The sequence below is a fragment of the Podarcis bocagei genome (assembly GCF_964188305.1).
Source record: "Podarcis bocagei genome assembly, chromosome: 13".
Taxonomy (NCBI): domain Eukaryota; kingdom Metazoa; phylum Chordata; class Lepidosauria; order Squamata; family Lacertidae; genus Podarcis; species Podarcis bocagei.
Window position 1 is genome coordinate 46,704,427 of NC_138138.1, and position 22,669 is coordinate 46,727,095.

General features: G+C 48.0%; 1 protein-coding gene across 2 annotated transcripts in view; it reads left to right on the plus strand.

The window, feature by feature from the left end:
• Window positions 1-3,646: 3,646 nt before the first annotated feature.
• Window positions 3,647-22,669, plus strand: part of LOC308571997 (vigilin-like) — a 56,616-nt gene continuing 37,593 nt past the window's right edge. The window contains exons 1-2 of one of the 2 annotated variants that reach the window (XM_081167707.1): window positions 3,647-3,893; window positions 5,545-5,624. The gene's annotated coding sequence lies outside the window, so the exon portion shown is untranslated. The remainder of the gene's footprint in view (window positions 3,894-5,544; window positions 5,625-22,669) is intronic. The other variant, XM_081167706.1, reaches the window with a different exon arrangement.

The following is a 22,669-nucleotide window of genomic DNA, read 5'->3' on the forward strand; positions in this document are numbered from 1 at the left end:
ACCTCTCCATTCTTAAGGAAATCAGCCCTGAGTGCTCACTGGAAGGACAGATCCTGAAGCTGAGGCTCCAATACTTTGGCCACCTCATGAGAAGAGAAGAGTCCCTGGAAAAGACCCTGATGTTGGGAAAGATGGAGGGCACAAGGAGAAGGGGGCGACAGAGGACGAGATGGTTGGATAGTGATTTCGAGGTTACAAGCATGAGTTTGACCAAACTGTGGGAGGCAGTGAAAGACAGAAGTGCCTGGCGTGCTCTGGTCCATGGGGTCACAAAGAGTCGGACACGACTAAACGACTAAACAACAACCATCCAACACTAGCCCTACTTGGAACAGACCCATTCAAATTAATGAATCTAAGGTAGGCTAGGTTCATCAGTGGGCCTACTCTGTGTAGGGTTGGGTTGGTCAACATCTTGCAAGTTGGTTCCAAGAAGGGCGCTTGGCTTCGTTCCCAGAGATCCTGGGCTATTCATCCACTTGGCTGAACTTGTAGTAGCTCATAGCACCTCTGGAAGATTACAGGAAGTCCCAGGTTCCAATCCTGACATCTCCAACTAAGCGGAGAGAATAAATGAATTTGGTTTGCATCTTAATGTGAACGTTCTGAGCCTGCATTTCTCAGACACCATCATCTTTAGGCACCTGTGGCCTTTTAGTGTGGGTGGGATGTTTTTAATACATTCCCCCCTTGGTTTTAATGTATCTATGTAGTGTTTTTGTTTGTTTGTTGTTTGTTTGAACAGTGGTACCTCAGTTTTCGAATGTCTTCATTGACAAACATTTCGGTTTTCGAATGCCGTAAACCCGGAAGTAAATGCTTCGGTTTTCGAACACGCCTCGGAGGTCAAACATGACATGTGACTTCCGTATTGAGGCTTCCGCTTTGAGTTTTTGGTTTTCGAATGTGTCAGAACTTGAACGGTCTTCCGGAACGGATTACGTTTGAAAACCGAGATCCCACTGTAAGTAGCTTTGAGTTGCCTTGTGCGAGAAAAAGCAACGAACAAATATAATACAACCAATAAACAAAACAAAATGTGTCTGTATCTGTTCTGAATTTGAAATTGTTTTTAATTGTGTTCCTATATGGATTTTTTTAAAAAAACAACAACCCTATTTGTATATATGTGGGGGGAAATTCAGTTTCGTTGTTTTTACTGTGAAACTGCTTTGGAGATATTTTACAGAAAGGTAATTCGTAAATTGAATCAAATCAAAATAAACAAACTTGAACAGTCTTTTCCGGGGCCAGCCTAAAGAGCTGAGGTTATATTTGCCAGGGAAGAGTGCCTTCTGTCAGACTGTCCTCATTTACATTAACACTTTTCCTTGATGAAAACCCTCAGGGTTTTCTCCTCTTCCTTTTCTTAATCTCCAGCATTGTCATCGTCCTAAGAAACTTCCTCATTGCATTTCCTCATTCCCTAGTTTCCCACCTGCTTAGTGAGGCCACCAACACGTCACATGACTTGTTTGCATTACGTCTGAGCTGTGGCAAGCCCTTTATTTGAAAACAAACAAACTGATTTTAGAGATTTCTTCAGATTTCCCCCTCAGCTCCCTCTAATTCAGCTGCTGATTTCCCCCTGGCTGCAGTGTTGTGTTACAGCCTCTAGGTGTCACTGTGTTCCATTAAAAAATGTGAATCACTAGAAATTTTTCTGGAGCACAAGCAATGCTGCAAGATTGTGGCAGGAGTGATACGGATGATAGGAAGCCATCATTAGCCTGAATGTATCACCCTCTCCAACATCTGGGCATTACCTTTCTCATGATTACGTCAAAGAATGACCCCTGCCACTGAATGCAGTTTCTGTGAAACTCACTGCTATAGGATTTGATTATGGCTGCCACCATAATAGGCTTTATTTTAAGGACCAGTTGGCTATGATTAGAGCAAGAAGCCTCTGTACTTACAAACAGCATAGCTATGATTTCCTGATGGGAGGAACAAAGCAGCAGCTCTTATCATTTTGTCTTGTTTATGAGCTTCCTCAGGGCAGCTAGCTGGTCAGTGTGAAAATCGTACCTAGTGGGCCTTAGTTCTGCATACAGCCCAAAATATTCATTTTAGTTAAAATAGTATCCCACTCCCAAGGCATTTCTCAGAAAAGGGTAAACGAAAACAATTTTATATTGTGCAATATGAAACACTTTTAAAAATGCATTGCAGTAAATATCTCGTCTGAGAGCCTACGAAAAGAATAAAATCAATTTTAACATGTCTGAGGAAATAACAAGGATTTTAAAATTTGTCTGACAATGGGAAGAGATGGGGTGTAGATTTTGCCCAAGACGGAAACATGCAGTTGTGGTGCCATCACCCAAAGGTCCTGCCAATCTGATCTTAACAAATGACAGGCCAGAAAACAGGGCCTTCGGTGGTGATCTCAGGGATCCAGTAGGTTTGTATGAGTGCAAACAGACCTTCAGATAACTTGGTAATATATTGTCCTCCAGGGAAAAAAATGGTTTCTGTCTTTTTGCATTCAGAGGGGAGGAGAGGAATGAAAAGAGAAACTCTCCAGACCTACTGAATTCATGGAATCAGAGGCCAGTCTTGGGCAAGATAATAAAATGTGTGGTTTGACAAAACATAGCCTAGGTGAGATTACTTTTGCCAGAGGACAGACTGAAGGAGTGTGTCGTTACTGATCTATCCTGGATTCCTTTCTTTCTTAAACATATAACAGAACTAATGAAATATTCCGCCACTTCAAAGAATGAAAAACAATTGAGCATGGCCAGGTTAAGAGATGAAATTATCACACACAAACACAACATTTGTGCAAAAGAGCTAACACAGTAATTCAGTGCCTTGCACCATCTGGCAGGGTTAATAATAAGATGCAGTTAATATTGGATCCTAAATATCAGGGAGAATGCAGGAGATGGTGCTGAAGGCAGACCACTTTTTTTGGAAAATAATGCCAATAATATTAATAGATTAAATGGCTAGCGATTTGCTGTCGTTCCCTAACACCCAAAACCAGCTGCCCGAAGCAACCACTTCACTCCATCTAATGGTAGGCCCGGCCCCTTAAATTTGTGCACTAAAGAAAATTGTGTTCAAAGCGCCCAACACTACACAGAAGGAACAGTGACGCAATAGAATGTGACAAATTCCCAATTCGCCACTTCTGGTTCCCAATTGAACACGCTGTGCTACCATGGCAAAGCCAACTGTAGGCCTAGAGCGGCTCCCCCCCCCCCACTGACTTTCAAAAGCTTCAAAATAGACCCCATGGCGCCTCCTCTCAGAATCTCTTTAGGCTCGTTATCAGCTGTCCCCGCACATAGCAGCCTCTCTAACGGCCGCCACGTGCTTCCTGCCCCGCATATGGCTGCCTTCGGAACCGCAAAACGCCGGAAGTTAAGCCTGCGCGCCAACTTTCCTCCGTATCTCTAGGCGTGGGGGGGGTGGAGAAGAGCAGAGAGCGCGCGCCCTCTATATACCTGGCGCATGCCTATATTCAACCCGAGGCTCGCCCGCGCCTGCGCGCTGGGGCCCGAGCCGCGGGCGGGGGTGGGCGGTCCTCGCGCCGCCGTGACCGCGGATTGGCCTCGGCGGCGAAGTGGGCGGGGAGAGGAGGCGGTGCACTATTTAAGGAGGCTCGGAGGGCGGGGACGGGGAGGCGTGTCCGAGCCGCGCTCCTTGTCAGTCGGCGCCGGGAAGCGGCAGGGGGCGGAGGCTGCGGCAAGAGCAGCAGCAGCGGCGCCGGCGGTGGAGGAGTCGGAGCAGCCTCCACCACCCGCCTCCCCCTCGCGGCTTCTTCTCCTTCCCCTCCTCCTACTATTCCTCCCGGCCTCGGCGGCGGCCGCCGCAGCCACCGCCACGCTGAGCCTCCAGCAGCGGGACTCGCCGCCGCCGCCACAGCAGCAGCAGCGCAGGTGAGGCGGCGCGGGGGAAGAGCCTGGTCACTCCGCCGGGGCCTGGCCGCAGAGAGGCCGAGGGATGCAGTGCGAGGCTGCAGGGAGCACGCAGGGCAGCCAGGGATTTTGGGGTGGGGGTGAGTCGGGGGGGGGGCTCCCATGCAAAAAAAAAAAAAAAATAGAGATGGGGATGCTCGTTGTATGTGGTCTTCTGCAAGAGCAGGTGGAAGGGAAATTGCAGAGGTGTGGTGGGGATGATATCTGGGGGTCTGATATAGGGATGAGCAGCAGAGAGGCTTGAAGGGATGTGGGGTGGGCGGGCGGTGGGGTGCCTCGAAAGGGTGTAGGGGGCCAGTGATGGCGTGGTGCTGGCGGTGAAAGGAAAGCGACGGGCTCTGCTTTGGGGTGTCTCCACCAGAGAAGGGACTAAAGGGATGTGGGGGGTCCATGTAGCGATGCCCACCAGGGAGGTTCGGAGGGGTTTGAAGGACGTTAAAATGGGGTGGGGGAGAGTGCGGGCCTGTCGAGCAGGTGGGGTTGAAGGGGATATAGAGGATGGTATGGGGTGACTGTGGTGTAGAGGGGATTAAAGGGAAAGGAGAGGGGGCTGTGGTGATGGAAAGGGGGTCCAGGAGAATGGGGAGCCTAGATCAGAGAGCCCCACTGAGAAATGATGGGGGTTTCTTAAGCAGCGAGGGCTGAAAGGAGATTGGGATGCACAGAGGTGTTGGCATGGCTAGCTGCAGCGAAGGGGAGGGCAGTTTGTTGTGGATGAGCTGTAATTCCCAGGATTCTTCAGGTTTTTTTAAAAAATGGGAAGTTTCCAGCATTTGTTGACCCTTGGGGTATAAGGCAAAACATAAAAGCGTGATTCCCCTTCATTTTTGTGTGTGTGTGAAACTACCCTGTCCCACTTTGGCCCCCTGCCCCCATAACATTTTTACAGATGTCCCTGGGTGAAAGGTGAGGGGGGGATTTGATTGGGGTTTCTCTAAAGTTAAAGGGAGATCTGAAACTGCTGCAGGTAAGTGGAGATTAGGGTGATGGAAACAGGGTAGGCAGTGATATTGGGGTATCTTTCATTGGGTGAGGGGGTTCTTCACCCGAGAGCGATAACAGCAGATTCAGGGGTACAGTGGGATGCTGAGAGAAGCGTGTGCATGTGTGAGAGAGCAGGCAATTAATGGTGAGGGGTTCAGGGCACCATTGGGAAGAAAGGAAGATAATGTAGGCTTAGGTTGACTCTGCATAAAATAGGGTGGTTTTTTTAAGCTGTGGGAAATGGATTGTGGCAGTAGAGAGGTATGATAGGGCATTTCAGATATGGCTGTTAAAATAGTGGCAAGGGGCCCTAAGGTGGTGGTGTGTCCCTTGAAGGCTGTTGTGAGAGATTGGCTTTGAAACAAGAATAGATAAAATGGGGAATAAGATGCTGACTGCACAGTTGGAATGTGGGGACTTCACTAAGAGGATGAATAAGCTTTTTTGTGGCCTTATCCCTCAGCATAATGCAGGTATCTTCAGCCTTCTCAAGCCCAGCACCTATTTTTAACCCTAACATGCACCTGGAGGCCCATTTCTTCATCTTTTACCATACATTGGCATGCAATGGGCTGCGTTCAAGCTACACTAAAGCCAGAGGTTTCTGCATTTTCATGCATCCATCTAGGCAAGTGAGAAGCATTGTCACAATTTGAGGACTCATTCAAGCCAGGCAGAAGTGCACAAGGAAGGCGCAGAGCATGGATGGTGAGTGGGTGTGGCTTGTACTAGAGGCCTAATGAAAGCCTGGAGAACTGCATTCAGCCCCTGGGCTTGAGGTTCCCCATCCCTCTTTCCTATTGCGATCGTAGACTTTATCTGCTCCCATCAAGAGGACTAGTAAAATGGGGGAATAAACTGTCTTGGAAAATGCATGGAGGAGAATAGTGCCAAGCCAAGCTCTCTCCCTTTCACTGTTACGATAACTACTAAATTTGATGCCTGTTGCCTTAACAGTTCTGCAGTTACTCCGAGGATGGCTTTGGCCTACTCTTAGTGTTGGTTACTGTAGTTTGTAACCCATTCAGGTCAAGATTGACTGTATGGATTGCTGTAATTCATACCCCGATTTCATATGCAGCTATCGTCTATCTCTATGGGGCAAAAGCTAATGTGCGTGGAAATAAAAACCTTGGTGGGACATAGAAATTCACCTGAGTGTGGAGGGACTTGCAAAATGCTGCAGACAAACTATTAAGACAAGCTTGAGTTCTGAAATGTGCAGCACTGGTTTCGACGTTCACTTCTCAAAGGTACAGGGTGAGGTGCCTATTGCGTGAGGGTGATCTTAAGTCTTCATTCCCATTAACTTATATCTATATGCTATGATTAAGAAGATTTATACACTGCTCGATTTTTTAAAAAAGTTGAAATGGTTTACAAAAATAGTAAATAAAATACTACAATTTTCAATAAATACCGTATTTTTTGCACCATAACACTCACTTTTTTCCTCCTAGAAAGTAAGGGAAAATGCCTGTGCGTGTTATGGAGGAAATGCCTACAGGTGGCATGCCTATGGATTTTCCTCCTCTAAAAACTACGTGCGTGTTATGGTCGGGTGCGTGTTATAGAGCGAAAAATACGGTAGTTAAAAACATTATTGAAGAGCATTCCGAAGATAGTTAACATCAACAGTAGCTGAAAAGAGATAAAGCACATGTAACTTAATGTCTGGACAGGCATGCCTAAACAAAAATGTTTAAGCAGGTGCCAAAAAGAGTACAGGGAAGGTGTTGGCCTGATGTCAATTTGCAGGGAGTTCCAAAGTGTATGTGCTGCTACACTTAAGGATAAATTTCTTACAAATGCACAACCGAGTATTATGCAGCACCCATAACAGTGCCAGTTTTGCAGATCGAAGCAGAAAAGTGGTTATTTCTCAGACATGGCGATCCTGTAAGTAAAGTGGTCCCAAGCTATTTAGGGCTTTACCTATTAAAGGCTGTGGTGTTCTATGCGGACAGGGCCTCGCTCCTCTCAACTACCACACTGTGGCATTCTGCACAAGCTGCAGCTTCTGGGTCCAGCTCAAGGGAAGCCCCACATAGAGTGCATTGCAGTAGTCCAGTCTTGAAGTCACCAGTTCCTGTACTACTTCGGTCAGACTCTTGGTCCAGGAACGACCGTAACTGCTGTACCATTTGAGATGTGCAGGGGCTGGCATATGACTGCTTGTTCGAAGATGGGAGTTATTGTGAAACAGAAGCAGGTCTTTTTGCTCTGATATGCAGAGCTTGGTGGAGATCACGGATCCCTAGAAGTGATTCAAAGATGGCCATGATAGTGTGTCAGGGTTTCTGGGGTTTTTTTGGCAGTCAGGTGTTAAGTCTTCTTGTGTGTTCTTCCACACCTCCTGCTCTCCCACTGCTCCACCTAGGCCTCTGGGATGGAGGGTAGCTGCAGAGGTGGAAACCACTTGTGGGAGATGCTAGAATTGGAGCAGGCTCTCCAACCTAGTCTAATCGGTGGCTGGAGCTCGCGGAATCCTCCCCTGAGATCCTGTGGTGGAAAAACAAGCCAGGGAGAGATGCTCTCTTGGGAGAAGAAAGGCCAAATGGTTCTTCGCCTTCACTTAAATTGCAGAGAGATGGTCCCAGCCATGCTACACATTTAAAGTGTACCACTGTAACAGTTAGGAGGCTTATGGGAGCTGTAGTTTGTTAAATTACAGTTCCTGTGATCCTTTATGGCTGTTAACGTGGCATAAGAGTGATTTGAATGTATGGGGTGAATATTCAGAGCCCTGAATATCATGGGGAAAAGGAAGTGTGGACATGGGATTTTTTTTTAATTATCAGCTTGGGAAATGCTACCTGGATTAAAGTATAGATCCTCTTGATTTGTGGTATCTGGTGTTCCCCTATCTCTATATAAGCAACCCAGTATATCCACAAGTAGGGTCTGAGCTTGCAGTGACAGGCATGGAGGGGGAATCTTGAGGGTGTGTCAGTGTTGAGTAGCTTGATGAAAATGTCAACCCAATGTGCGGCGGCTCTGGAAAACGCACATTCCCTATTCCACTCTACAAATCTGTGGTGAGGCTGCATATTGAATTCTGCATACATCATGTCTGGTCACCGTTCATTTAGAAGGAGCTGGAGAGGAATTTTCAGCAAAGAGGAACCAAAAATGATCTATAAGTTGGAGCCTCTTCCTCCATGGAAGAAAGGTCACACAGCATTTGGGGATTTCTAGTTTAGGAGAAAGGTGGGTACGTAAGGGAAGCATGATAGAGGTGTGTGAAATTAGGCATAGTCTAGGACAGGGGTCGGCAAGGTTTACCTCACCTGGGCCGGTTCACTTCAGTGGAGATCCCTCAGGGGGCCGGATTGCGTGCACACTTGAGAGCGTGTGCCCGTGATTTCTGGTGTCTGTGTATGTGCAGACGTGATTTTCGGCACTGCGGAAGTGAGTCCCTGTGCTGCGCTGCGCTGGTTTGGTGCAGCATGCGGGGACTCGCCGAACGGGTGGCTCGTGGGCCAGTTAAACGACCCCCGTGGGCTGCTTGTGGCCCATGGGCTTTAGGTTGCTGACCCCTGATCTAGTAGAAAGCAGGTGGGGAGACTTCTTTCTCTCATTATTCTGGAACTCAGGGACCCACATTGAAGCTGAATGTTGGAAGATTTCGGGCAGACAAGAAGAAAGTACCACTTAATGCAGTGTGCAGTTAAACCGTGAAATTTGCTCCCGCATGAGGTTGTGATGGCCACCGGCTTGGATGCCTTTAAAAGGGAATTGGACGGATTCACAGAGGAAAAGGCAGTCAGTGGTTACTAGTCATACAGCCTCCAGGACCATGAGGCAGCAAGATCCTAAATATCAGTTGTTGGGGAGCAACTGCAGGAGAAGGCCTATAGTGCTCCTGTCCTGCTTATGGGAGATCCATAGGCATCTCATTGGCTGCCGTGAGGGCAGGATGCTGAACTGGAGGGACCTTGTGTCTGCTTCAGAAAGCTTCTCTTGGGTACGTATCCATGGGCAACTCTTGCAAAGTGTCCTCTTGGGGATCCTGGGTGGGTGGGGAGGAGATCCCTGTTCTTAGGCAATGTTATATTTGCTGTGGCAGCTGCTGGATGTGCCATCCCAGCATGGACTTGTTACCTTTGCGCAGACCTCCTCAAAGATGCTGAAGAAGCCTGCCACTTATTTTTGTTTGCTAATATGGTTAGGTGAAATTGTGACACTGTCCTTGTAATTTGTTGATGGGAATTCTGAGTGCCTTATAAAGCGAGGCTGCCTCTCTCTGGGGGTAGGAACCAGGGGAAGCTAGATGAGCTGGGGGGAAACCTCCTTGGTGGCAGTCTTAGGCCAGCCTTCCTCAACCTGCTGCTCTCCAGATGTTTTGCAGTACAACTCCCATCAATGAGCATTGATGGGAGTTGTAGCCCAACTGGAGAATTTGAAGTACGCAATTATGGGAGAGCTGGACCGGTTACAAGTAGTGGCTTTAGACTGTTGTTTCTCCCCAGTACCCAATGGCTCCTGTATTTAGAGTGTTACTTGGTTGCAATGGATTGGGTACCCTTTCCCAAAGATGTTCCCTCCACTTTCAGAGCTATATATTTCTGTTTGCTGTTCGGGGATTCGAAAGCTCTATTGCATAACAAATACTTTCTGCTAGTTGTGGAGCACGAGGCCTGCTCTAAAGTCATATTCTGATAAATCTCCACCACTCTGCCTTGAATTTTTACCAGTCTTCCCTCCGTTTCAAGCTTGAAGTGGTACATCCCTATGGACTAGGAACTTGGAGTCTGCTGCTTGATGCAAACTGGGATTCAGGCCCCTTCAGGGAGAGCCATGCATACTCAAGACAATTGAATCCACCGCTTTGTTGATGCTAAGCAGGTCTAGGCTTGGTCAGTGCCTGGAAGAGAGATTTACATCACTTTGGGTTCCATGATGGAAAAAAGTGGGATAAAAATGTAAGAAAATAACTGTCTGAAGGTGGAATGGCTGTTGTCTGTCTCCCCCCCCTCCCCCTTGGCATGAGGTCAAAGCAAAGAGGGAATAGCCAGACTGGAATCCTTAGCAAGACAGCTGTGCAAACAGTACCAAAGTGAAGTATTTTACTGCCGAAGTTAATGTGTGGAGTAAATCAGTCTTTTTTTTTTTGGAAAGAGTGATATAGAGGCATATGGTGTTTCTACAACCTGAACTGGCCTGTGCCCATAGGCTAGTGTGCAGAGAATTGTTCTGAGGCTTTGGATAAATGGATTCTTCTGGCAGCATTGACACCTGCCAGCTAACTGCTGGCATCTCTTTCAGTCCATTGTGGGTAGGCGTTGTGCTGATTTTTGTGCTTGAGTGCTGAGGAGTGTTTTGGGGGGAAATGCGGGCTTCTGGGCCACTGCATCCAAATACCTGTCTTATCCTAATATGCTTTACCCACTCCGCACACGATGTACATCTGCTTGTTCCGCTGTTGCTCACAGGAGCCTTTGCCAAGCTGGTACCCTCCCCAACATTTTAGGGCGCAACTCCCCATCATCTCTGACCACTAGCTATGATGGCTGGGACTGTAGGACTTGCAATCCCATAACATCTGTAGGGCATGGGGTGGGAGTGGGGAGTTGGTTTGCACAATGGCTGGCCCACGTGTATGTCATGAGGAGCAGGAGATGAGTTTCCTCACTCCAAAGAGGATATGGTAGCGTTAGAAAAGGGGCAACTGAAATGATCAAAGGAAAGGTGGCAGCGTCAGGGACTTTTTTTAGTTCAGAGGAAAGGAGAGTTAAGAGGTGACATGGCATAACTTTATAAAATTATGCATGGCATGGAAAAGATTGATAGGAAAAAGTCATAATGCTATATTTTGTCAACATACAACAAAGCTGAATGTTGGAAGATTCAGGACAGACAAAAGAGATGATGATGATGATGGCTTCTTCTTCTTCTTCTTCTTCTTCTTCTTCTTCTTCTTCTTATTATTATTATTATTATTATTATTATTATATATTTTTTACTGAATTTATATACTGCCCTATACCTGGAGGTCTCAGGGCAGTGCACAGAAAAGATCAACCTAAAAACCACAATATATATAATCAAAATAAAAACAACAACCCAATAACAACACCTGTCCCCTCAAAAGAGCCACATTTTAAAAGGGCATAAGATGTCAATCACAGGGACGTGGGTGGCGCTGTGGGTTAAAACACAGAGCCTAGGGCTTGCCGATCAGAAAGTCGGTGGTTTGAATTGCTCCCATTGCTCGGTCCCTGCTCCTGCCAACCTAGCAGTTCGAAAGCACGTTAAAGTGCAAGTAGATAAATAGGTACCGTTCCGGCGGGAAGGTAAATGGCGTTTTCATGCACAGCTCTGGTTCGCCAAAAGCGGATTAGTTATGCTGGCCACATGACCCGGAAGCTTTTTGTGGACTCCCTCGGCCAATAAAGCGAGATGAGCGCCGCAACCCCAGAGTCGTCTGCGACTGGCCCTAACGGTCAGGGGTCCCTTTACCTTTTAAGATGTCAATCAGATCAACCAAAGGCCTGGTTAAAAAGGAACGTTTTTGCCTGGCGCCTAAAGGTGTATAATGATGGCTGAGTATAGCTAAACTATGAAACTCCCTCCTACAGGAAGCAGTGATGGGCACCAACCTAGAAGTCTTTTAAAGAGGATTAGACAAATTCATGGAGGATAAGACGATAGCATTGGCTCCCTCTAGCCATGATAGCTATTCTACCTCCACAGTTGGAGGCAGCAGTGCTTCTGAATACCAGTGGCTGGAAAACGTAGGAGGAGAGGGTGGTCATGGACTCAAATCCTGCTTGTGGGTTTCCCACAGACACCTTGTTGGCCACTGTGAGAACAGGATGCTGGATTAAATGGGCCATTGACCTGATTCAACAGGCTCTCCTTATGTTCTCATGAGTTGGTAGAGTCTGCTCCGTGGTGGCACCGCAATTGTGGAATGTTTTCCTGCTTAGTGCCTATCCTTATTTTTCTAGGCTTTTTAAATCTAGCTTACATATTTGACTTTCTAACACTGAGTGGAAGGTAGCTCGTAGTGGGGGAGTTCCTTTTCCTGGCATGTTTCTTGGGCCATTAGGGAAGCCTGGACAAGCTTCTGAGTAAATCTATAGAGTTCTCCTGAAATATGTGGTCATCTGGCCTCCTAGTCACTGCCCAGCCATGCTGCACATCCCTGCTGTCAAGGCTGGCTGTGCCGACTAGGTCACAGGCTGGCCATCTGTGTGGCCCAGCTCCTTGAACGTTGCATTCAAAATCCAATACAGTTTTTATAGCACACACAGTGAAAGCTGTCGTTTCTGTTGCTTATTTGTTTGCCCCAGTAGCTAACTAGTCCGACCCCATCTCAATTCCTGGCTTCCATCTCCTGCTGACTAGGGTGTAGCGATTAGTTTTATAAGATGGTTTCGGTTCCTTTTGGCCTCCTGACCAGTCTGCAGGGTCAATTGCTTACGCTTGCTGCAGCCACAGAGCAGCTGAACCTTTCTTGCAATGTGCAGAAACATCAGGTGAATTCTCTTTCCGCGCACCCCTTAACAGTGCACAATACACAATGGAAATATTAGTTTAGATGTCACATCTTTGCAGGGGATGAGAAGAGGTGCTCACCTGATTTAGTGGGAATAGATGTGGGTGGTAGAGCTGTCGCCAAATGACATTTGCTGAGGGGCAAAAAAAGAAGTAAGTTTAAGTAGCAGCTTTGAGAGGTGGTGCGGTTAAGCCAGCCACTGCATCGTACTTCCTGTGGTCACATTTCTAAATCATCTGGAGCCCCATTCAGAAAGTGTTGGTGACAGATAACCTTACCTCGTGGATGAAAAACCATGGTTTGGTGTGTGAAGTGGAAACCATGGTTTGGCTGCAGTGGACTACTGTTCCCCACTAACCGAAAGTCATGCTAACCAGATTGCTGCTGAATTGCCAATCCCAGCATGCTTGACTGGGGCTGATGGGAGCTGGAGTCCAGCAACATCTGGAGGGCCACAGGCTCCCCATCCCTGTTATAGCAAAAAGCAACATCTCACTCAGTCCCCTCTATGACAGTCAAATCTTGGTTTCGAAACTGAGCTGGGCCACTCCCATCAAATGTTGGGCTGCCCTATGGTGCCGTCTGCTGCTTTCAGACTATGTTCCTTGACATGCTTTAACACCAGGGTGGGGAAATCATTTCTGTTGAGGGCTTCATTCCCTCGGTAATTTTGGAGTGGGGTGGTGGCAGTCATAGAAGCCAAGCCCCAAATTTGGCTGGGGACCCCTTTTCTAGGAACAGAGGATACTACCAAGTCAGACCCTTGGTATTACTAGTTGAATATTGCCTTCACTGGTAGTCTGGTAGTGGAGATGCCAGGGACTGATGCCAGGGCCAGCCTTGTGCAAGACTGATGCTCTACTTTCTATGGAGTTGGGCAAATGGTCTGTGTAGCTCTGTATTGCTTACAGCGATGGACAGATGTTCTCCAGAACTTCAGCCAGGTGAGGGGGTCTTCCCTGTCCATCCTGGAGATGTTGAGGATTGATCTTGGGACCTTCTGCATGCAAAACTCTCTTTCCACCTGTGTGATATCAGCTGCAAAGCTGTGTAGGTTGCTGGCTCCCTGCTTTAATATCTCTGCTACCTGGCTAGAAAAGGGGGTCAGCTCTTCCACTGGCGCATGCTTATGACTGACGGGGAGAAAGATTGAATTCTGGGCAGAGACAATGCATAATCATTGGATGGTAGTGCTGAGAGTACAATGGGTGTGGCTTTACATACACCAGCAAATGTGTTAAGACAAAATAAAAGCTTTATTCCCTCCCCACCTCTGCAACCTCTCGCTTTTCGCCAAGCGCTCTCTCTGTCTCAACTCAAGGGGGAAATGGCAACTCCCACTGATATGAAAATAGGAGCTGCTTTTAGCACCTGCACCTGCGTGGCCCTCCGAGACCCAGAGAGTCGCTGCAGAGCCCAATTAAAGGTTCTTGAGAAGTCTGAATGAACAATCGCAGGCGGTGGGGCTGCAAAACAACGCCTGCGTTTCGGTCCTTTTGTTCCTCCGGCTACGCTTGCCGCCGCTTGAAGGTATCCAAAAGCAGAGATTTGGACCTGGGGCCATGTTCGGCAACCAGTAATTCCACAACACTCATTTTAGAATGGTGTAAGCCAGCTTTCCCCAACCTTGAGATGTTTTTGGACTGTGATACCCGACATCCCAGACCATACTGACTGGGGGTGATGGGAGTCAGACCACATCTGGAAAACACCTGGTTGGGGAAAGCCAATGTTGGCCACGCTGGAGGCCTGCTAATTCAACACCCCAATTCCCCTTTTAGCCTCTTGTTATAGGAAAGGTGCCTCAGCCTGCTGGTGATATTGGTTGCCCTTTCCTGTACAGTGGTACCTTGGTTTAAGAACAGCTAAGTTTATGGACAACTTGTAATAAGAATGCTGCAAACCCGGAAGTAGGTTTGCCTTGGAAGCAGAACATGTTCCGCTTCCTGTTGAGTGTGTTCCATTTGTAAATTGAGTCCCCCGCTTCTAATCTGAGGCTTTCTGTTGAGTCTGTCGGCTGTTGAGTCCTGAGCACCCACTCAACACAGAGGTGTGATATTTGGAGCTTTTGTTTTTGCTATTTTGTTGTGGTTTTGTTTGTGAGGCTTTTTATTTTTATTTATTTTTTGCTATGACTGTGGGACTGATTTGTGACTGTGGCTTGTGTCTTCGTTTTTGTGACACTGTGGAACCCAGTTCAGCTACTGGTTGATTGTATGACTGCAGAAATGGATAAAAGTCCCCCCTCCAAACAATGACTATCATCAGTCCACGTAAGAAGAAAAATTAATCTACAATACTGTCTTATTTATTTTATAGTACAGTACATTGATTATTGCCTTCATTTTATGGATCAATGGTCTCATTAAATAGTAAAATTCATGTTAAATTGCTGTTTTAGGGGTTGTTTTTCATCGTCTGGAACGGATTAATCAATTTTCCATTACTTTCTATGGGAAAGCATGCCTTGGTTTAAGAACAGACTTCCGGAACGGATTAAGTTCGTAAACCGAGGTACCACTGTACATCAGGTGTGTGGAACCTTGGGGCTCGGAGTTTAGATGTGGCCCTTCAGACCGTTCTACCTGGCCCCTGGAGTTCTTCCCACTCTGCTCTGTGTTCCTTGAGTCCTTTTTCCTGGCTGGAATGGGTCAAGCAGTTATACTGCCTCTCGCTTGTCTGGTCCAGGTTCAGGAGGTATGAGTGGGGATGTGGCTGTGCGTGTAAACCTCTGACTTTTACTGTATAAAGGGAAGAATTGCACCTGTTTCTCCACAAACGTTTCCCCACCCTTTCCATGGAGCCCCCCCAGAACGTTCTCCTTGAGGAAAGGTGGCCTCCAGACTGAAACCCCACTTCCACCCTGCTGTGCATTTTCCATCTCTACAGTATCCCTTTTTATGAATATGTGAGTGGTCTTACCACTGTCTTTTGTGGTGGGCTTGGGAAAATGATGCTGTCAAATCTGTTTTCAGCCCCTTTCCTAAGAATTCCTATCATGGGATTGCAAAGGCCTTCGGACCCCACCCCACCTTCTGTAGAGAAACTTCTGCAATTGTCTACTATTTTTTCAGCCTCCCTCCCTTCCCAGAAAACTCGGCAGGCCTAGTCCGTCACTTTCAGCCTTAGGGGGCCCCCCAGTAGACTGATGGTAACAAGGAAGGGTCAGTCATAGTAAGTCATAGCTGTGCCCCAGTTTGTGACATCTCTGGGCCTAACTCTTTCCTCCTTGAAGACCCTATGAAGCAGCCCCAGAACTTCAGATCAAAGACTGAAGAGTGCCCCGTGATAAGTATGCTTCATGTTGTCATCTCAGCAATGGTTTTCCCCCCAAGATCCCACTTAATGCCTTCCTCAGCCACTCTTTCTCTTTTTCCTGGCTTGCGGTAGTTGAGATGTGGTCAATGTGCTGTTGCCTAGCAACCCCGATGAAGGTATCTTTGGTCGTGGTCAGAAGGCTTGCTCTAGGCCAGGGCTGGGGAACCTCTTCCCCTCCAGTTGCTGCCGAACTACAGCTCCCATCATCCCTGATCACTGGGCTATGCTGGCTTGGGCTTGATGGGATTTGGAGTCCAACAACATCTGAAGGGTCATTGGTTCCCTTCCCTTGCTTCCAGGTCAGAGAAAGGCAACTGGTTGACAGTGTTCAACCTATTGTATAGTATAGTGTCTTGCTGTGTCCTCAGTCAGTGACGTTGGGGAACAATAACCGCATATCGTTGCTTCCTTTTCACTTCTTAAGCCCGCCTCAACTTACTTGGTAGCTGGGACCTGTCAGTCATTTCGCCTGTATGTTACTGTTCCTTAAGTCACCTGTTGTCTTGTGCAAATTGGTTGACATCTGGCATAGCATGGTTTATAGAAAGTGGGAAGGGATATGTATTTCCTCACTTTCTCATAATACTAGGACCTGGACCACCCAATAAAGCTAAGGATTTAGGACAGACAAAAATAAAATACTTTTTCACACAACACCGAATTAAAACAGTGGAATTGGATGTAGCAAGGGATGGCTTGAAAAGAGTACCCCAGCTGATGGAGGATAAGGTGATCAATTGCTACCAGCCACCATCAGTGTTAGAAACTGAGATAGAAAAGCTAGGAGCCAAGTGGCTCCTGGGACCTTGGTTGTGGGCTCCAAAACAGAAGGTCTAGTCTACATTTGGGGAGATTGGCAACACTTTTTATTATTTTGATAAGCAGATTGTTAATATCACATTTTAACAGAAATTGTGAATGCATGTTAAATTTGGTGTTTACAATAAAAATATTGGTACCCTACTTCAGTTTTCAAAACACTCTACTCCTTATTGCTAAACTCCTTAAGGATATTGTCTATCCTTAACATATACTTCGAGGTTTCATAGCACATACATTCCAGTGATCCTTGAGTGTCAGCCAGGCGCAAAAAATGGCACCCAGACTTTTAGAGGTGCTTGCAAATGGAGAATTTTTAAGGTTTGAAATGTTCCTGGTGCCCTGCTAATTTCGAGCCCTGACCACAACGGCTATGTTTCTCTCCACGGTCAGAGGTAGTATGCCTCTGAATATAATGCTCTGCATAACGGTCCGCTTTTAAAATGAAGCTGCTGTGGTCAAACCTGCCTCGAAAGTAAAGGCAAAGGTACCCCTGACCATTAGGTCCAGTTGTGACCGACTCTGGGGTTGCAGCGCTCATCTCGCTCTATGGACCGAGGGAGCCAGCGTTTGTCTGCAGACAGCTTCCGGGTCATGTGGCCAGCATGACTAAGCCGCTTCTGGCGAACCAGAACAGTGCACGGAAACACCGTTTACCTTCCCACCGGAGCGGTTCCTATTTATCTACTTGCACTTGGACGTGCTTTCGAACTGCTAGGTTGGCAGGAGCAGGGACCGAGCAATGGGAGCTCACCCCATCGCGGGGATTCGAACCGCCGACCTTCTGATCAGCAAGTCCTAGGTTCTGTGGTTTAACCCACAGCGCCACCCATGTCCCCTAAGTACACAGCCTCGAAAGTACACAGTTATTATTTCTTCTACCATGGATCTCAAGACTATACGTAGGGTTCCTAGGGAACCTCCCATCTAAACACTGACTGGACCTAGACCTGCTTAGCTGCTGCAGTGTTATTGCACCCTCTTCTTCCTAACCACGCAGGACCTCAGCAGTGGCTATTGGTATGCAGACAGTCTTCTGTACCCATGAGTAGTAGGAAAGGGTATGTATAATTGCTCTGGTCCTCATGGTTACGGAAGACAGCTTGGGTATGAACAGCCACTGCTCAGAGCCTGCTCACCCCCAAGGTCCCTCCAAAACAGATTTTTACACAACTGGAATAAAAAACAGGGGAAGGAACTGTATGCCAGCCCAGTTGGCGCTAAGCAGCTGACTAGGGTTTGGCAAAAGTGAAACCCATTCTCATGCCTTCTCATCTCAACGGCTTTAGCCTTAATGATTGAGAAACACTCCTGAACGCATCTGCGCAATGGGATTGGGCCGAGAAAAACACTCTGAAACTTTCAGTTGGAGTTAATGAGATCCCAAGGCGTTTGCTCCAGAGTTAGCAGCACAGCCCCCCTTAGAGGGTGCTTTCCTCAAAAGACATTTTGGAGCTTGGAATACAGAGTCTGGCCTGTAGTCTGGGTGACAATCGCTGCTCATGGCTCCTTTTAGGGAGCAAGGCAGGCCTGGCTGCCAGTACTGGGCATTATTAAAACTTCTGCTTCTGAGGCAACCGTTTCCTTCATATACCGTATTTTTCACTCTATAGGACGCACCCCCTTGTTTTAGAGGGGGAGAACAAGAAAAAATATTCTCCCCCTCTCTGCTCAGCGCCCTTTCAGCGAAGCGGCAGGAGAAACGGAGCCCCTTCCATTTCTCCTCCCGCTTGGCTGAAGGGGTGCTGCGCAGCTCTCCCGGCTTCAGCAAAAGGAACACGAAGCCTTCGGAGCACAGCGCGAGTTCCCCTGCGCTCCGGAGGCTTCGGGTTCCTTTTGCCAGGTTTCAGGCAGCTATCCCCGAAGCCTGGAGAGCGAGAGGGGTCGGTGCGCACCGACCCCTCTCGCTCTCCAGGCTTAAGCAAAAGCAGCGCAAAGCCTCCGGAGCGCGGAGGGAGCACTCCCTCTGCGCTTCGGAGGCTTCGCGTTGCTATTGCTGAAGCCAAGGAGCCTGCATTCACTCCATAGGACGCACACACATTTCCCCTTCATTTTTGGAGGGGGAAAAGTGCGTCCTATGGAGCGAAAAATACGGTAACTCGGGAGAGCGCCAGCTCCATTTGTTATCACCATATGCCAGGAGTCTGGGACGGATAGGGAGGCAGTTGGTGTTCTCAGTTTGCAGGCTTAATATCTGTATGTAAGGTGAGGCCTTCTGGATCAGGTCAAAGGCCAGTGTAACCCAGCATTCTGTTCCCACAGCAGCCAGCCAGATTTTATTTACGTATTTGTAATCCACACCTCCATTAAAATATGTCAAGGTGATATACGGCACACGGTGAATAAACTCCACAAAAAGCATCTCTAAAAGCTTCTCAGTTGGTGAAGAAGTGAAAACTCATATTGCAAAGGCCTGTCTAAACAATCTCGTTTTCAGAAGGCGTCTGAAAGAAGTTGGGGGTGGTTCCTGCTGAAACGCTGCTGGCAGGGCCTGCCATGCTAAAGGTTAGGTCCCTGGTGAAGGCCAGCTGATGCCCATTGGATGCCCACAGGCAGGACTTGAGCACAACTGTGCTTTCCTTCCTTGCCATCCCCCAGCAGCTGGCATTCAGAATCATCCTGTCTTGGACTATGGAGGTCAAAAATAACCATGGCGAAAAGATGGACTTCCCATCCCTGAACTTGTCTAACGTTTGCAGGTTGGTAGCCATACATCTTGTAGGAGTGAGTGCCATGGTTTTTGCTATGTGCCTTCTCCTGCCCCATTTGCTGGCCAAGACCTCAGAAAGGCATCTCTCTCCTGCCCCCTGTTCCCCCCCCTGAGGTTCTTCCAAATTTCATGGGTACTGGAGCATGCAAACAATTGGGGGGAAGGCTATCAGGAGAGCTGCATTGAACCCTGGGGCTGAGGTTCCCCATTCTGGCTAGAGGCTCATGCTTATCCTCAAGTGCCAACACAGCCTTGATTGGCTGCAGTTTTTTTCGGAGTCCAAAAAAAAAAAGAGCAACCGCTTGCTTGGCCTGCATCTCTCTTCGTTCTGTGGCCGACGGCTGCTTTTGGCCCTCGCCGTCCTCTTGGCCTTCCTGGTGTTTGCACAGCTCTGCTTGTGCTGCCAGCCGGGTAAACGAGAGATTTCCCGACGAATAAAGTTGCGCTGCTTTGGAGGCCAGGCTAAAAGCCAGAGCCCAGCCATCTTCTGTAATCAAACTGGAGCGGAGCCGTCCCAGCTTGTTCCTGCGGCCTTTATGCGCTGCTCTTCCACTCTGGCAGAGAATTCGGCCAGCTAGCGCAGGAAATGGGAAGCCTGGAGAAATGTTTGGTTTGGTACACTTTGAGAACCAGATTTGCGTTATTTTTCTTTTTGTGCGAAGGAGTAAGAGAGGCAAGATGGCAGGACAAGAAGCTGGAGGTTGAAAAGTTCAACCAGAGGCAAAACAGCAGATGACTTAAGCCTGCACAGAAGCAGCTGTTCTCCACCCTGCCTGCAAACACCCCTCCCTTTTCTCCCTTGTGCTGGCAGGGCGCACAATCTATTTTCAGATGCCTCATTCAGAACTCTTGCTACCGGTGATATGTCTGTCCTCCCCTCCTTTCCCACCAGACCCACACATGAATCAACACACAGGTGACGTTTCCTGTCCAGTGGTGTTCCACTTTCTGCAGACAGTAAGCACTTGGGACAGGGAGCTTGGAAAGCTTCCTCTCCCATACAGTGTCACTCTCTTCAACCTGGTGAACTTTCTGCTTGTCTACTGTCAGCTTGTGACTCAGCCTCGTCGCTCTGGTCTCATTTCGCAAGGCAGAGAGAACGGCTGTATGAATAGCCCCACAGCTCAGTGTTAGAGCACCTGCCTTGCAGGTCATGTTAGAAACTCAGATATACAGTGATACCTCGGGTTACATACGCTTCAGGTTACAGACTCCGCTAACCCAGAAATAGTGCTTCAGGTTAAGAACTTTGCTTCAGGATGAGAACAGAAATCGTGCTCCAGTGGCGCAGCGGGAGGCCCCATTAGCTAAAGTGGTGCTTCAGGTTAAGAACAGTTTCAGGTTAAGAACAGACCTCCAGAATGAATTAAGTACTTAACCCAAGGTACCACTATATAAGCTAATTGCCAAATGGCACCTTAAACCTAGGTTATGGTTGCCACAACGGTCTATCTAGGCGCCTTTTATGGTGAAATTTGTTGTTGTTCATTTCATTTCTATACCGCATTATATTTTAAAAGAAAAAACCACAAAGCGGCTTACAACACACAACTTCAAATAAAACAATCCAGAATAAAACAAACTAAGTCTTCAAAGAAAATATTTCCGATCCTTCTCTAAGTGACATTTTGTTTTCCCCACATTTCTTTACGTACTTAATTTATAGAGCTGCCCCATAGCAGAAGGACTCTAGGGAGCCAGTGTGGTGTAGTGGTTAGAGCAGAGCTTTCCAAACTGAGTGTCACGTGACACGTTAGTGTGTCATCTACAGTGTGTAGTTATGTCACGCAAATGCTCCTTGCGCTCTTATAAGGGGTTAGTTTAACCTCTGGTTTGCTAGTTAAACTGAATTATGGTGTCACGAAATGATGCATGTCTAAAAAGCGTGATCAGCATGAAAAGTTTGGAAATCTCTGGGTGTCAGACTGGGGCTTGGGAGATCAGGGTTCAAATCCCCAATCAGTCATGGTGCTCACTGGGTGATCTTGGGCCTACCTCACAAGGTTGTTGTAAGGATTAACTGTGGGGGGAGGAACCATGTAATCCTTGCAGGGGGAAAATGGGGTATAAATGCAATACATAAGTTCTTCTGCTTACCTGCTTAAGGAAGCTGGAGGGGCCAGCCAGATGGAGGTGTCAGTTGCTAACCTGTCATCCAGAGATCTCCATGTGGTTGCAATTGGACCTGCGCCAGTCACAAAAAACACCTGGCTAATTTCTAACACCACTTGCAAGCAGAAGGTGCCAGCTTCGGGCCCTTGGCATACCCAGGTAGGGTTCCTTGAAACCCCCACCTGAAATCCTGGACAGCTGCTGCCAGTCAGTGGGCCAGTGGTCTGACTCCACATTAGGCAGCTTCCTGTGTCCCCTGACCTTCTAGGGGAAATCTCCCTTGCTTTCAGATGCACGTGTCTCCTGAACACCTTGAGGGCTAGAGCCATGCCTTGACTTTTCTTTAAAAGAAGCAGCTGTTGGTTCTGTAGATTCCGGAGGTGTCCTCTTTCCATCTTGGGAGGCCAGGCTCCTGCAGTTCAGCGCTGGGTTTCCCCTGCCTCTCCCGCAGCTTTCCTTGTTTACGTCTTTAGCTCTTTCTCTCTCCCCTCTTTATTTATTGATGGCCAGAGGCCGCAGTCCTGTCGGATTGCATCAAGGAGAAGAGGTTGCAACTCGGTCACCGTGCGGTGCAGAGCCGGGAGCTTGGGATGGGGGGGGGGGAGAGGGGACGCACGGCAACAGGGCGGCGAGTGGCAAACGAGGGCCAGTTCCCAGGGAACATGGCAGTGCTGCGGTAGGAAGGCATTGCCCATCCGTCCTTGTCGGGGCAGCGTGGTGGATTGGACTGCCTCTCCCTACATGAACGGCTTAGCTTAGGCAGATCTGTGGAGTTGATATCTGTGTCCCAGGAGCAGAATTCGGGTATCTGAGAGACTGAAAGGCAGAGGCAGGCAGGCAACGCTGGAATAGGGATGTTGCCCTCTATGAATTTTGATCCATACTTTGTGGACCCATGTGCTGATTGTGGTGCAGTTACCCTTCCCGTGGTGTGTTATTTTGAACTTTGCTGTACGGTACAGTGGTACCTCAGGTTAAGTACTAAATTCGTTCCGGAGGTCCGTTTTCAACCTGAAACTGTTCTTAACCTGAACCACCACTTTAGCTAATGGGGTCTCCTGCTGCTGCTGCGCCGCCGGAGCCCGATTTCTGTTCTTATCCTGAAGCACTATTTCTGGGTTAGCGGAGTGTGTAACCTGAAGCGTATGTAACCCGAGGTACCACTGTACTCAAGCTTTAAGGGATGCAGGTGATGCTGTGGGTTAAACCACAGAGCCTAGGACTTGCCGATCAGAAGGTCAGCGGTTCGAATTCCCGCAACGGGGTGCGCTCCCGTTGCTCGGTCCCTGC